Source organism: Podarcis filfolensis, assembly GCF_964270895.1.
Source record: "Podarcis filfolensis genome assembly, chromosome: 15".
In the NCBI taxonomy this organism is placed as follows: Eukaryota; Metazoa; Chordata; class Lepidosauria; order Squamata; family Lacertidae; genus Podarcis; species Podarcis filfolensis.
Window position 1 is genome coordinate 10,542,966 of NC_139618.1, and position 14,861 is coordinate 10,557,826.

At 44.0% G+C, this 14,861-nt stretch overlaps 1 protein-coding gene and 1 long non-coding RNA gene across 6 annotated transcripts in view; one reads left to right on the plus strand and one right to left on the minus strand.

Annotated features, from left to right (window-relative positions):
• AUTS2 (activator of transcription and developmental regulator AUTS2) overlaps positions 1–14,861 on the minus strand; it is a 669,531-nt gene that overhangs the window by 363,252 nt on the left and 291,418 nt on the right. The window lies entirely within an intron of this gene.
• On the plus strand, positions 1,563–4,946 carry LOC310750850. Its single transcript, XR_014542337.1, has 3 exons — positions 1,563–2,372; positions 4,024–4,083; positions 4,769–4,946. It is a non-coding gene; the product is annotated as an uncharacterized lncRNA (long non-coding RNA).

Genomic DNA, 14,861 nt, shown 5'->3' on the forward strand with positions numbered 1-14,861 from the left:
CATATTACCTGCAAGAGAATGTGGTATCAAAAGAAAACAGGTTCTCTAGCCCTTATTTAAAGGAACAGATTCTGCTGAGTGATCCATCTCACCCAGGTTCTCAAGAGAGACCCAGTGGTCTTGGCCATCTGCCCTAAAGTCCTGCCCTGAAGGTGCCACCGGCAGTAGCTTTTGGGCTATGCTTTTTGTCAAGCCTGAATTCTTAAGTCTATGTTTCTGTGCCAATGTGGAATTATAAGAATTACAATATACAAAGTGATGGTAGGTGGTGGACAAATAAAATTTGGTGTTAATAAAGCATAATACCGATTTATGACAAGATGCACAGATCTCAAACCACAAGAAAGAAAGAAGGACTGTCACACACAGGGGTGTGTGTTTGTGTTTCTTTTTGTTAATTTTAAACAATTACATGGAAGACACACTTGCAAATCACTGGTGTCTCTGTGCATCTGAATGGCTTTGTTGAGGAGCATGTGTTGTGCGCTACACTGTTTATTAACAGGAAATGAAGCCAAAAGCTAAGAAGAAAATGAATGCTAAATTTCAGATTATGTGAAAACAGAGTGAATTGGTGAATTGATTTAATTGGAGCATGAAAAGGGACACTTAAATTAGCTTCCTCTGGGAAAGGAAGGGAAGACGATAGGAACACACACCAACTCACAGGCATAGTGGAAAAATTTCTCTGTAAATTTGACATTTCAGAAGTATTTACATCTAGTTGAACCACAAGGCCAGCAACATAAACTTCTGGTGTCAATTTCCCATCATCTGCCTCCGAATCCCAGCTGAAGTTAATGCTAACACGTATTTCATGAAGACAGACAATTTCAAATAATGAAATGTTTTAAACTATGGATATGTCAAGGCCCTGGGCTCAGAAGAGAGGTGGGCGGGTCTCTCAAGTCTGCCTCAGTTCCTCATTTCTGCAGCATTAAACTCAGTTCTCTACATTTTCTGAAATGGTTTTTTATTCTTATCAAGTTCACGTGAAAATTCGCCAGCATTTAAGTGTGAATTCCCACTAATATACAAATACGTGGATGTAATTTTGGCAGATGTACATATTTCTGCAAGCATTTTGCCTTGACAGAATGATATCTTTATGTTGCTTTGACTCATGCGTGCTTTTTAAAAGCACACTTTCTCCTAATCAATGCATTTTTGTAATAATGATGATGATTACAATGATAATGATGATGATAATGATGATGATGATGGTGATAATAATAATAATAATAATAATAATAATAATAATAATAATAATAATAAATTTATTATTTCTACCCCGCCCATCTGGCTGGGTTTCCCCAGCCACTCTGGGTGGCTTCCAACAGAAGGTTAAAAATACATAGTACACATCATTTGGTTAAAGAACTGCATCACAAACTTTGGGGTACTTTGAATCTGAAAGGATACAAACAGGAAAACAGCCTGCTGAATCAGGGTGGTGCCCCAGCTAGCCAAGAATCCTGTTCTCACTGTAGCCAACCAGAAGTCCCTATGGAAAACCCAAAAGCAGGACCCAAGTTCAACAGCACTCTCCCCATTTTTTATTCCTGACATCTGTTATATGGAGACATACTATTTCTGAAAGTAGAAGTGGAACATACCCACCCTTCTCAAACATGGTTGTCCTGGGTGACAGTGTTACCAAAGTAATGCAGTTGGAGTCCAGAGAGAAAATAAATCCTAGAAATATTTTGCTTATGAGCTGCTCTTGTTCAGTTTGCCACCTTAAGGAAAAAATAAACAGAGAGGCTTTCCCTCTCCTAGCAGTTCTGCTCTAGTCCATAGCATGGAGACATAAGACATAACACTCACTGGAAAACTCCCTCAAAGCTACACAGCCAATCAGAGCACATCCTGCCTCACAAAGGGTCATGCCACCTCCCTGGTTACTAAGCAACACCTCCACCCTCTCCCCTTTGCCATTGGTTAACAGAATTAACCGTTTAGTTGCACATGGAATGATCTTGACTGTTGCACTTCCAACAGAAAGAGACATGGCTCATGCGGCTGGACAACAGTCCAATGTGAGCCAGAAACCAGGGGACAAATCACTAATCAGGCTTAAGTGGCCATTCAGAAGGCAGGACCAAAGGAGAACCAAGAACGCACGAGGAGACCAGAGCGCAAGAAGACCAGATTGACTTCAGAAAGCTCAACTAGGACAGGAAGCCTTTTTATATGTCTAGATGGATCCAATGGCCAGTCCAGGTGAATTCAGTCTAGGGCTTGAAGGTACTGGGAAGCTGCAACCTCCAGTTCAACTGGCCATCACCATATGATAAAGCCACACACAAATCCTGCAATTCTGGGCAGACAGGCAGGTATCAGGTCACTTGCTCATTTTGCATTGGGAGCAGGCAAGGGACGGTAACATCCAAGCAATTTTTTTGAGCTAGGGTTTAAAAACGCCTTTGATAGACCCTCTACAATGTGATGCGATGTAATAAAGAAGGAAAGAGAATGGAGACAAAGTAAAAGAGAGCAGAGTCTTTGTTCCAGCCCAGTGGAAGTAGCGAGCGGATAAGTGTGTTCAGCCCGGCTGCCATACGGCATGCTCTGCATTTACACATACAAGACAAAACATGCCGAACAAAAACTGTTGAAAACAACAGAAGGAGAAATAACAAGGATAATATATTAACATGTGTGGGGTGTGCCCCCCCCCGCTTTTGCTTCTTCTTTTTTTAAATGGTACTCAACAGCTTTTGAAGACTCACATTCATGTTTGGTGGCTCAGGCATAGGAACAGATGTTGCCTCTAAAGGGTGAGGGAATTTTGCTTTATTCGCTCCTTATCCATTCAAAGAAAACTTTGCCTAGGTGCTATGAGGTAAGACATGAGACTGCCTCACACTCTGGTGGCAGCCCTTATTTCTGGGACGTGCCCATGTTAAATCACAGTCCCTGTTTTTCCCTTTTGCAGATGCCCGGTTTGAAAGAAATGAGGTTCTTATGTGCTGCTAGAATTGCCATTTCACAGAGGCTGAAATCCTACCCTCACTTAACTAGGAATAAGCCCTGTTGGACTCAATGGGACTTCTGGATCAGCATATACAGACCAGCACAGCCCAGTTGTTTGTTCAAGCATCAGTATTATATCTTAAAGTCCACAAACTGATGCAACTGTACTTATGGTAGAAAACTGAAAGAAATCATAATAGCTCAGGTGGAACACCATGAGAATTTGAATCACAGGGTCATGGGTTCAAGCCTCATGTTGGGTGAAAGATTCCTGCACTGCAGGAGGTTGAACTAGATGATTCTTGTGGTCCCTTCCAATGGCCTCGGTCCTGTATACCTGAAGGAGCATCTCCACCCCCATCGTTCAGCCCAGACACTGAGGTCCAGCACCAAGGGCCTTCTGCTGGTTCCCTCATTGCGAGAAGTGAGGTTACAGGGAACCAGGCAGAAGGCCTTCTCGGTGGTGGCACCTGCCCTGTGGAACGCCCTCCCACCAGATGTCAAGGAAATAAGCAACTATCCTACTTTTAAAAGACATCTGAAGGCAGCCATGTTTAGGGAAGTTTTTATTATTTAATGCTGTATTGATTTTAATATTTGATTGGGAGCCATCCAGAGTAGCTGGGGAAACTCAGCCAGATGGTCTGTGTATAAATAATATATTATTATTATTATTATTATTATTATTATTATTATTATTATTATTATTACTCTACAATTCTGTGATTCTCTAACATATTTATCCCACCCTGGTAGGGATGTTGGAGACATCCAATGGAAATGGGAGCCAAAATGGCCAACATTCACTTATTTCTTCCATGGCAAGAATGAAAATCAATCCAGTGATTACGATTGGCATTTTCTGTTGTCACTTTCAGCCGGCAAACAACGTGATAGCGTTTCCACCTAATTTGCAGTGTGCTTCCTTGGCACTGAAATGGATGGAATGGAATTACACAATGACTATGTAATTTGTGCATTAATGTAAATTCCATAAGTGATGCAATTATGCCGCAGCAGGCTACAATGCAATTAATATGGTTTTAGGCTGAAGACAAACTGCAGCAGAATGGAAGCAGCGCTGCAGGCCTTGCCTTCTTACTAAAGGTAGGTAAATACAATAAATCCGAAATTGCTGATGAAAAACTTAATTTCTTAAAGTATATTGTCATTCCCTTTAATAAAACAAACAAATCTGCAGATGCATGTCTGATGTTGTATGCTACCAAAAAAGAACAAATGGGTATTTTTAAACATTGGCTATGGAAAGCAATTGAAATTCAAGTGTTCTCTCATTCCTCAAAAGAATACCTTTTTTTTTGCTGAGAGGTCATGACCTGGTGCTTTTTTTCTTTCTCTCTTCCAAAGAGCAGTGGGGGGTGTGTGTAAATAAGAGTAAAAGGCCACTTGAACCCTCGAAGATCGGATCTAAGCAACTGTCCTGGAGCCCATTTAACACAAGGCTGTAACATTTTAAGCATCTCCTAGCCACTGTCTCTAAAGGGAAAGCTCATGTCATCCCTTCCATTTTCCCATTGTACACATCATTTCCTGGCGAATTCAGGATTTATTCCCCAGCTAAACCTTTCTTGACAGGTTTGTTATCTGCTCACCCAGTCGGTGAGCCCCAGAGAGTCAGGGCCTAGCTGTTAGAGAGCGGGAGAGAGGAGGAGGGGAAAGAAAAGGGACTGGGAAATAGGGCAAGTAAATGTCAAGTGAACTGCCAAAGATGGATATTATAGCTGCTGGGGGCCTTGGAGAGTATCATGCGTCTTTTGTGTCTATTTTACAGTCTGTGCTTCATGTAAGACGGCAGGGCTGAGCAGAGTATTGATTTACTCCTGGGCATCTACACACCACTTTAGGATTACAGGGTCGACCAAGAAAATATCCACTGGCTTAAACCAACAACGCTCCTGTATACAAAACGAACTCAAAATGGTGATTTCCAATCTACTTTCTTTTTTACTTTTCAGCCATTCCATTTAATTAAAACATCTTATTATGCAGTGATCCAGTAGGTTAAGACATTTGACTTCATGTTCAATAATATTATAAGGCTTCGAAAAGCAAAAACAGGGCCCTGGGACCAAGTGAAGGCCAACCTCAACCTTTCCGGTTGTTATGTGGAAGCAGTTTGCAACAGAACTTGTATCATGGGTGGGATAATTATGTACACATAGTTGATCAAGGCAGATACGGCTTCCTATGTTGACCTCATCTAGATTTCAGAGTCCCAAATTATATAGAGCTGTTTCAATAGAGCTGGGGTGTGGAATCGATTTCTGGCAGGTGGGCTATATCATCATCTCTCCACCTCAGGTGGGCCACATTTGACAGGTGTGTAGTGCACCAGACTGATGTCTGGTGATGTGGTGCTGTCAGGATGCTGTCAGTGGCTCCCAGCTGGTTGCCCAGGAAAGTATAAAGACAGAGAAAAGTTTCTGACATTCCTTTTTTATTCCATTCTATACAGACAAAGAGACCATAGAACCAAGCCTCTTGGATAATGGCATTGACCCAAGTGAATCTGCATCTCCCCATCTCTCCCACTTCCTTATTTGTCATTCTTATCACCTCTTCTGCGGGTGCTGCTACACGCCCTCTGTCTTTGAGCTTTTTGCTCTCCTACTTTTAAGGCCCGCCAGGTTCTGGGAGATGGAGGGTCTGGAATGTCAGCAAGGTGTTGCTCTGGCTCTCCCAGGATTTCCCAACTTTCCCCTCATCTGCCTCTGAGCTGTTACCTCCGTCAAACCCCTGTTGTAAATCTATACTGTCTTCCTCTTCCTCCCCCCTGGAAGAGTCCAGATGGGGAGGTGTCCTCCACTATTCCTCCTCTGCCCAGTCCCTGACAATTGCCTGCTTGTCAGGACTTCAAAGCACAGCACAGGACCGTTTGGAAGACATTAGGAAGCTGCTCCTTTAAACCTCGGCCAATTAGCGGTTTAAGGAGCAGCGCAGGGCTGCTTCAAAGAGCAGCACTGTGAGGGAGAAATGGTTTTACAGTGATTTGGAAACTACTTCCCCCTCCTTGAGCAAGGTGTGCTCCCATCACCCACCAGCTGATGGATGAGTAGGAATGCACCTTGCTCCAGCAAAGGAACAACTGGAAGCCTATTTTAAGCTCCTGCTGATGCCTTTGAAGCCCTGACCTTATACACCCCACACCAGGCATCATGAATGACATTAAGTGAAGGGGGAGTGTGGGTGGATTCCTCAGAGTGGCCTCTTGGGCCAAATAGGAAGGCCTAGCAAGATTTTGCCTTCAAGTCAGAGGTTGTCCACATCCCAGCAATAGAGAAACTGATGTATTACCGTGTCTCCATAGTTGAACAGAACCTTAAGGGGAAATGGTATAGGGTGGGAGGAAGAGCTGGGCCTAATGCCAGCTTGACTCCCTGAAGGCTTAGGATCCCGAGAGAGAACATTGGCATATTTCCCCGCACATGGGGCAAATCTACATTCATTGCTTATAATTCTAAGGAAGGATTGAGGAATGGTTTTGATAACCATATGGACACATGACATCCAGCTTTTAACATTCATAATGCATTGCGTGACCAGGCGCGACAGCCCCAGCCCCCAGGGATCACAAGAAAGGAATAAAGACTCTGACACGTGTTATGGAATTAAAATTAGGCCACAACTTTATTTAAACTTCCGAATGTAGGAAGACCTTGGCTTAGGCTTTGGGTGTGTATCCCTCCCAGCCCCCCAGCCGGGGGAACTGGGGAACATCAGGGTAAATGTTACGAAAAAGGAGCAATGCTGCTGAGTGCTCCAGATGGCTGGAAAGCCAAACAGGATGTTGATGTTTTGGGACTGTACCGTGGGAACAAGGGACAGTCTATTCTGTGCACTGAGCACCGGATGTTAGCTCAGAGTGTCACATGACCCTGTACTGGAAGTACATGGGAGGAGTTATTCTCTCTCTGCTGTTGATGTAAAGAGAGTGCAGACACGTTTTCTCTGTACTGCTGGAAAGACAGAAATAAAGGCATGTAAATACATTTCTGTCTGTCTCTCTCCCCTCCCTGGGAGTGAGGGAGGAGGGATGGTTGTGTTCTTCTCACGTAATGGGGAGGATCGCCGGGATCTCGCCTTGTCTTGCCGGGAGTCGCTGACGGGGGAGATCAACAAGGAATCCAAGCCGGGCACCTGGAGAGTGGCCAATTCCTCTGACTGAAGGCTTGATTCCGACAGTAAATAGGATATGGGGGTGCTCTGCGAAACATATGTGCACGCAGGCAGCCCACCCCATATCCCTGTATGCAGGGTAGTTCACTGATCACCTTTCAGTGTATGGCCAGTGACACCCATATATATAACCCCTTTAAGAGGGGACCCTGGAATCGCCACCGCAGGGGGGTGAATCACCACTTCACACCCCACCCCCAATAGGGAAGAAAAGACTAAAGGATTCCACCCAAGGCCATAACCACCAAAGTTGTGACAAAATTCATTGCTTATAATTCTAAGGAAGGATTGAGGAATGGTCGCTGTCCATGTGTCTCCTTGATCCTTGCCCATCCTGGCTAATAAAAGCAAGCCGGGAAGGGCTGGGCGATGGGCTCTGCGGGGTGGTGAATGCTTCCCTCTGTGAGGGAACATTCCCAGACCCGCTGAAAGAGGCGGTCATTAAACCGCTTCTTAAAAAACCATCTTTAGACCCGGCCAGTATGGCCAACTATCGCCCAGTCTCAAATCTTCCATTCTTGGGCAAGGTGATTGAGCGCGTGGTTGCTGAACAACTCCAGGCACGCCTGGAGGATGCGGACCATTTGGATCCCTTCCAATCAGGATTCAGGCCTCATCATGGGACTGAAACTGCCTTGGTCGCGCTGGTTGATGATCTCCGGCGAGCTAGGGACAAAGGTGAGAGTTGTTTCCTAGTTCTGCTGGATCTCTCAGCGGCCTTTAATACAATCGACCATAACATCCTTCTGGACCGTCTAGAGGGGCTGGGAGCTGGGGGCACTGTTATGCAGTGGTTTCGCTCCTTCCTCCTGGGCCGTGTTCAGAAAGTGGTGGTGGGGGATGAGTGCTCAGACCCCTGGGCCCTCACTTGTGGGGTGCCTCAGGGTTCCGTCCTCTCCCCCATGCTTTTTAACATCTATATGAAGCCACTGGGAGAGATCATCAGGGGGTTTGGACTGGGTGTCCATCAATATGCAGATGATACCCAGCTCTACCTCTCTTTCAAATCAGAACCAGTGAAGGCGGTGAAGGTCCTGTGTGAGTGCCTGGAGGCAGTTGGAGGATGGATGGCGGCTAATGGATTGAGGTTGAATCCTGACAAGACAGAAGTACTGTTTTTGGGGGACAGGGGGCGGGCTGGTGTGGAGGACTCCCTGGTCCTGAATAGGGTAACTGTGCCCCTGAAGGACCAGGTGCGCAGCCTGGGAGTCATTTTGGACTCACAGCTGTCCATGGAGGCACAGGTCAATTCTGTGTCCAGGGCAGCTGTCTACCAACTCCACCTGGTACGCAGGCTGAGACCCTACCTGCCCGCGGACTGTCTCGCCAGAGTGGTGCATGCTCTGGTTATCTCCCGCTTGGACTACTGCAATGCGCTCTACGTGGGGCTACCTTTGAAGGGGACTCGGAAACTACAACTAATCCAGAATGCGGCAGCTAGACTGGTGACTGGGGGCGGCCGCCGAGACCACATAACACCAGTCTTGAAAGACCTACATTGGCTCCCAGTACGTTTCCGAGCACAATTCAAAGTGCTGGTGTTGACCTTTAAAGCCCTAAACGGCCTCGGCCCAGTATACCTGAAGGAGCGTCTCCACCCCCATCGTTCTGCCCGGATGCTGAGGTCCAGCGCCGAGGGCCTTCTGGCGGTTCCCTCATTGCGAGAAGCAAAGCTACAGGGAACCAGGCAGAGGGCCTTCTCGGTAGTGGCGCCTGCCCTGTGGAACGCCCTCCCATCGGATGTCAAAGCGATAAATAACTACCTGACATTCAGAAGACATCTTAAGGCAGCCCTGTTCAGGGAAGTTTTTAATCTGTGATATTTTAGTGTATTTTTGGTTTTCTATGGAAGCCGCCCAGAGTGGCTGGGGAAACCCAGCCAGATGGGCGGGGTACAAATAATAAATTATTATTATTATTATTATTAAAATAGGGAAGAGAAAACCTGCCAATGCAGGAAAATTTCTTCCCGGTCCTTCAACAGCAACCAGTCAAAGGCTGCAGCAACCCCGCTAAACAGGAAGAAAAAGTTAATCTGCAAACAAGAGAACATTAAACAAAGGGAGGGTAGAGAGGGTGAATCTCCAGAGCTGACTGCCTGGCTGTTGTCAGCTCCACCCCCTATTTATACTGGGGCTGGCCCCACCTCCCAGCAATAAATCATGACTACTGAGGCTGGGCGTGAACCTCCGAATAATAACACTGAGAAAGCAAGCCTGCCCCCTATTTCTAGTAAGTTCCCTGGGAACTGTAGGCCCTCGCGCGATCCTGCAAAGGGCACCCACATATAAAGTGTGAGTGCTCATTATTAAAATGTGACACCAGAGGGCGCTGCAGAGCAACCAGCAACTGGCAGTAGTGAAACAGCATTTTCACGAAAAAGAAACAGAGGTAAGAAACTCTTCATTTTACAGGCATGCCCTGTGACATTTTAGAACGCTGTGTCTAGTATTGTTTTAGTAACCTTAAACAGGTTGGTGGAGATCCAGCCATGGTCTCAGTCTCCCCATGTAGCTTTTAGGTTCTTAAATTTGAATGCTCTTAAGCTGCAGTTAATAAAGTAGCGCTAGTTATACTCCATATCTTGTGTCTTGCCTCTTTATTTCTGATCTCCTAATTAAAATAGGTCTAGTTGGTGTGGATTCAACAAGTCTGCTTCAAAACATGAGTCTGACGAACCCCCTAGATTCTCCTAGTACCCTGGAGAGCTCCCACCTCGTTTCTCTGTGTAGACATCATTGGGTTGTAGTGTAGATGTTACTGACTCAGGCCACACCTGAACAAAACATTTAAAGTACAGTGGTACCTCAGGTTACATACGCTTCAGGTTACATACGCTTCAGGTTACACACTCCGCTAACCCAGATATAGTGCTTCAGGTTAAGGACTTTGCTTCAGGATAAGAACAGAAATTGGGTTCCGGCGGCGCAGCTGCAGCAGGAGACCCCATTAGCTAAAGTGGTGCTTCAGGTTAAGAACAGTTTCAGGTTAAGAACGGACCTCTGGAACGAATTAAGTACTTAACCCGAGGTACCACTGTACTATTATATCACTTTAAATGGCATGTCTTTCTCCAAAGCATCCTGGGACTTGTAGTTTGTTAAGGAGCATTCCCTGGGAAGAGGGATTGATTGTTTCTCAAAGCGGTTTGTTTCTTATGAGCCAGATCAAACCCCAAACTTCTATCTGCCAGGTCTTGTGGACACTTCTTCATAGGTGCTTTATCTGACCATATCAAAAATGACTTTTATTACAGCCTCCTCCTTACAACACTGGTGATTCGAAGCACATAGGCAACCATGCCCCACCATTAAACTCTTACAACATCTGGCTACTGGTAAACCATAATGATATCAACACAATGCAATAAACCTTCATTTGGAACATCTTGAAAGAAGAAAACCTTCACTAATGATATTTTAATGAGGAAGTGCATGCACTAATTACTCGATGTCTACTGACTGGTCTGTAAGATCCAGAAGCAAGGAAATGTAAACATCATTTGATTCATGCTTTGTGGGGAACAAGAGAAATCACGCTCGCTCCCTCTCTGCCGTTTGTGTATGAATTTGTCGGAGTTGAAAGACTCTGAAATAAACCAAAGTGCCCACCATTAAAGAAATTTGAAACGTATTGTCCTTTAATGTAAAAGGGGAGGGGAGAGACGATTATTGTAGAATGAGATAAGTTTCCTGCTTTCATGCCTCACACAAGTGTGTTCTTTAAGAGGCTGATATTAAAACACTGAAGCGATTATTACTAGGAAAGTATTAAAATGTAATATACTCCAGTCTACTAAGCAGTACTATCTGGGAGCATGTATACTCACAAGCAAAGCATTCACCCTCCAACATATCAAAAGTGATAAGAGAGGCAGACTTAAAGCTCTCTGATGGCAGGAGGCTGGAATGACATCTACACTGAGAGAGCTGTCCATGGTCCTTTCACTAGGGTTAAGTGCCACCCTGGCAATGAGAATACTTCTCCATTGATGGATTGTCAAATGCACCTTAATGCAGGCTTTGAACTGCACCCTAATATTTCTTTGATCAAGTAAAAGCTCTGTTTGGAAGCAAGTGGTCCTTTTTGAAACCCAGGTCATAAGCTGCATATGGCTTTATATAGGTCAAATGCTTGGATGCTTGCTCTGTGTCTAAAAATGTATAGGGCATATTGCAACATGGATTCTCCTAGTTAACAGTATTAAACTCTTCCTCTGTTCCCTACCAAAAGAATATGAAGGTGAGAGATCAACAGCCATTGTGCAGGCTGCGACCTGTGCACCAATAAGAGCCTTCCCAAAATTAAGTGTCAACACCAATTTAATCTCATTATTGCCCTGGGTACAAGTCTTCATTCAGCTTGTGTCTGCAATTTCTAATTTATATTCTCACACTCCCCACTATTTCACCTTGCTCTCCTGAATGAATTCATGAATGAATGGATAAATAAACAAATAAAGTCAGATAATGTTTTATTTAAGAATCTGATCCCAGGCATATTAGTGCATTAAACATGCACTCCCGACAGAGTCAGCTTGTTGCTTTTACACTGATTGAATTGTCAATCATTTCTATTCAGTGAAGACCTTAGTTGCAAAGACCCGTGTCTCGAGAGAATAGAATGAGATGGGCTAGCAAAATGACATCCCCTGAACACAATCTTTGTCAGCCCAAAAAGTAATTCTTACATCATTGCTGTCATTATTCCTAACACCAACAGCAGAGAACATGTCTTAGCAGACCATTTCCTGACTCATAATATTAGTACTTTTTTAAAAAGTTGACATTGTAATATGTACATTTCCCACAACCTGGCACAATATGAGCACAACCAGGCACCAGAAGCCATTTTGATTTCCCAAGTCCAATTATTCCGTACTGTACAAACCTGTGGAATAGGTCTTCCCACCTGAGGATAACAGATGCCTTAAACACATCACATTTAATAGATCCCCAAAGGTTCTCTTCACTTCGTTGCTTCTAACTAATAGGCTGTGATCACTCCCAAACCACGGCCACCTCACTGCCCCCTTCATACGCATCACTGTGGACACACACTTCTAAAAGACCTCAATTCTTCTCAGAGTCGGGTTGTTGAAATGAGAGGTGCTAAGTGGAGGGGAAGAGCTTCGTAGCAGTTATCTCCCAGCTATGAATAGAATAATCTGCCAAGAACTATAATGTACTACTAGCAGATGAAGAAAAATACCTCTGCCCCAAGACCTGGTTTCCCCCAAACCAGGTTTTAATGCTTTTAAAAAAACAAATAAGTCAAAATTGATGCAATGCTGCTTTGTGATATGCTTATGTTGGCTGTACGTTGACTTTTGCGTTCTAATGGGTTTTTTTAACTGACGGTTTTAAAGTTTTGATTTGTAACAAACTGTATCGATTTTAAATTTAGGAACCATCTGGTGGATGTTGTCTATTGAGTGGGTGGTACATAAACGCAAAAATAAAAATGAACAATTTGAATAAATATGAAAATCCATTTGAATGCTGTAAAATCAAACTGTTCTAAAGGTTAACAAAATTCAGAGGGAGAGAGGGGGAGAAAGAGATGGCTTCATAATTCCTGTGAACCAGCTGGTCCTGAATTTCAAAAGAGGTTTTCTGGAGGAAAAAGAACCATTTTAAAAGGGGAGAGAACTTAACTGTGGGGGATTTGTCACAACTTTTGTCCAGGTACATCAGATACTGATTATATACAAATCAAAAAATGTCAACAGTACCAAAAAGGGTTTCCTCCACCTTATTAGAAATGGATGATTAATCCTAGGTAATTGCTAACATGATAATCTCTGTGCTTTGTTTTGTTTTGTTTTAAAAAATGGAGCAAAGCAAGAATCTTCTCAACTCTTTAATTAAAATCCAAATAAGAAACAGCACAGTATTTCAACCTTCTAATTAAAATGCACAGATTAAAAAAACAAACAAACATATGGCCATCAAAAGGTAGAAAAATACAAACATAATCAGTTGCAGAGAAATGGAAAAGCTAGCATTCAAATCAACAAAACCAAAAAGCTGGATTGCTGGAGTGGGAATGATTTATCTCCCCAACTTCCCCCCTGGAAACTAGGTGTCTGTGGCTCACTGGCAAGATTTCTGGGTTTCTAAGGCCAGAGCTTGGGTGTCTAACATCTCTTTGGATGGGAAAGATTGGCGTTGGCTGCAATAGTATACCCTGCAAATTGGAGCTACAGGAGCTCAGTAGCACCTTCTGGAAATGCATACCCCTAAGACCATTGCAGTCCAGTCCCATGGACTGCAAGAAGATCAGACCTATCCATTCTTAAGGAAATCAGCCCTGAGTGCTCACTTGGAAGGACAGGTCCTGAAGCTGAGGCTCCAATACTTTGGCCACCTCATGAGAAGAGAAGACTCCCTGGAAAAGACTCTGGAGTTGGGAAAGATTGAGGGCACAAGGAGAAGGGGACGACAGAGGACGAGATGGTTGGACAGTGTTCTCAAAGCTACCAGCATGAGTTTGACCAAACTGCAGGAGGCAGGGGAAGACAGGAGTGCCTGGTGTGCTCTGGTCCATGGGATAACAAAGAGTCGGACACGACTAAACAACTAAACAACAGCAAGAAGACTATTGCAGGTAAACCTCTCGCGTGTTTACCCAGCAGGCATCTGCTTGCTGTTGATTGTACACACCAAGCCCCTTTCACATGTTCAGCTGAAAGAACAAGCAATGGAAGTTGATGGGACTAGGGAAGGAGCAATTTGTCAGTCCCGGTTTCTCTGCATTTTTTATTTTCCTTAGCCTTAAATTCAGTACTCTGTGTTTCCGCAGCAATTTGCAATTTATTTATGTTTTTAAAACCCTCATGAAAATTCAACAGCATTTTAGTGCCAATTTCTCCTAATATACACAGTTTTGCATGCAGATGTGCACCTTTCTCCAACTGTTTCCCCTCATATAATGCATTGCTCCCATGAACGCATGCATTTAAGGCACATTTCCCCCCCGATATATGGATTTTTGTATGAATTCATTGGTTGAGAACCACACTGCAAAATTCAGACAAATGCATTATTTCAAACGAGAATTGTGTTTCAGTTTGTATATTGTTTCTCATTAAAGTGCAAAAAAATAAAATAGCTCAAATTTCTTCCCTATCTCTATTTGGGGCTAACCAGCACACACAAATACACACACACACACACACACATCTCAAGGAGCCTCCCACCAGGTGTAAAATTAAAAGCCTTCAGGACTGCATTCAGCTGCTGTCTGCAATGATTTACTAGAATTAGAAATTAGTACAGATTTCTGAAGAATGAGTGTTCTCCTAGTCCTATTCACACAAGCCAGTTTCTGAGCCTCCTCAAGTGGGAGATTTGCTCTGTTTGGAGTTGGGACTTTGCCTAAGTAACAACAACCTTCCTGGATCTGGTTTGTGTTTAGTTTGTTTGGCTCCAGTGTCAGTCCTTCTGGCACAGTTACTGACTTCCGTCTCCTGTCTGATACCTTCCACCTATGGAACAGCTTTGATACCCCATCATGCATCCATGGAACTGAATTTATAGAAGTGTGCATGAGCATCTATGGGATGGTGAGGTGTAATGCAAACAAACAGAAGGAGCTAACCAGGATAGAAAGCTGCACTTCTACAGAATGACATTGATGCCCCTCAACAAGCCAGAATTCAGGAGAAAGGCGATATGAGGAGCACT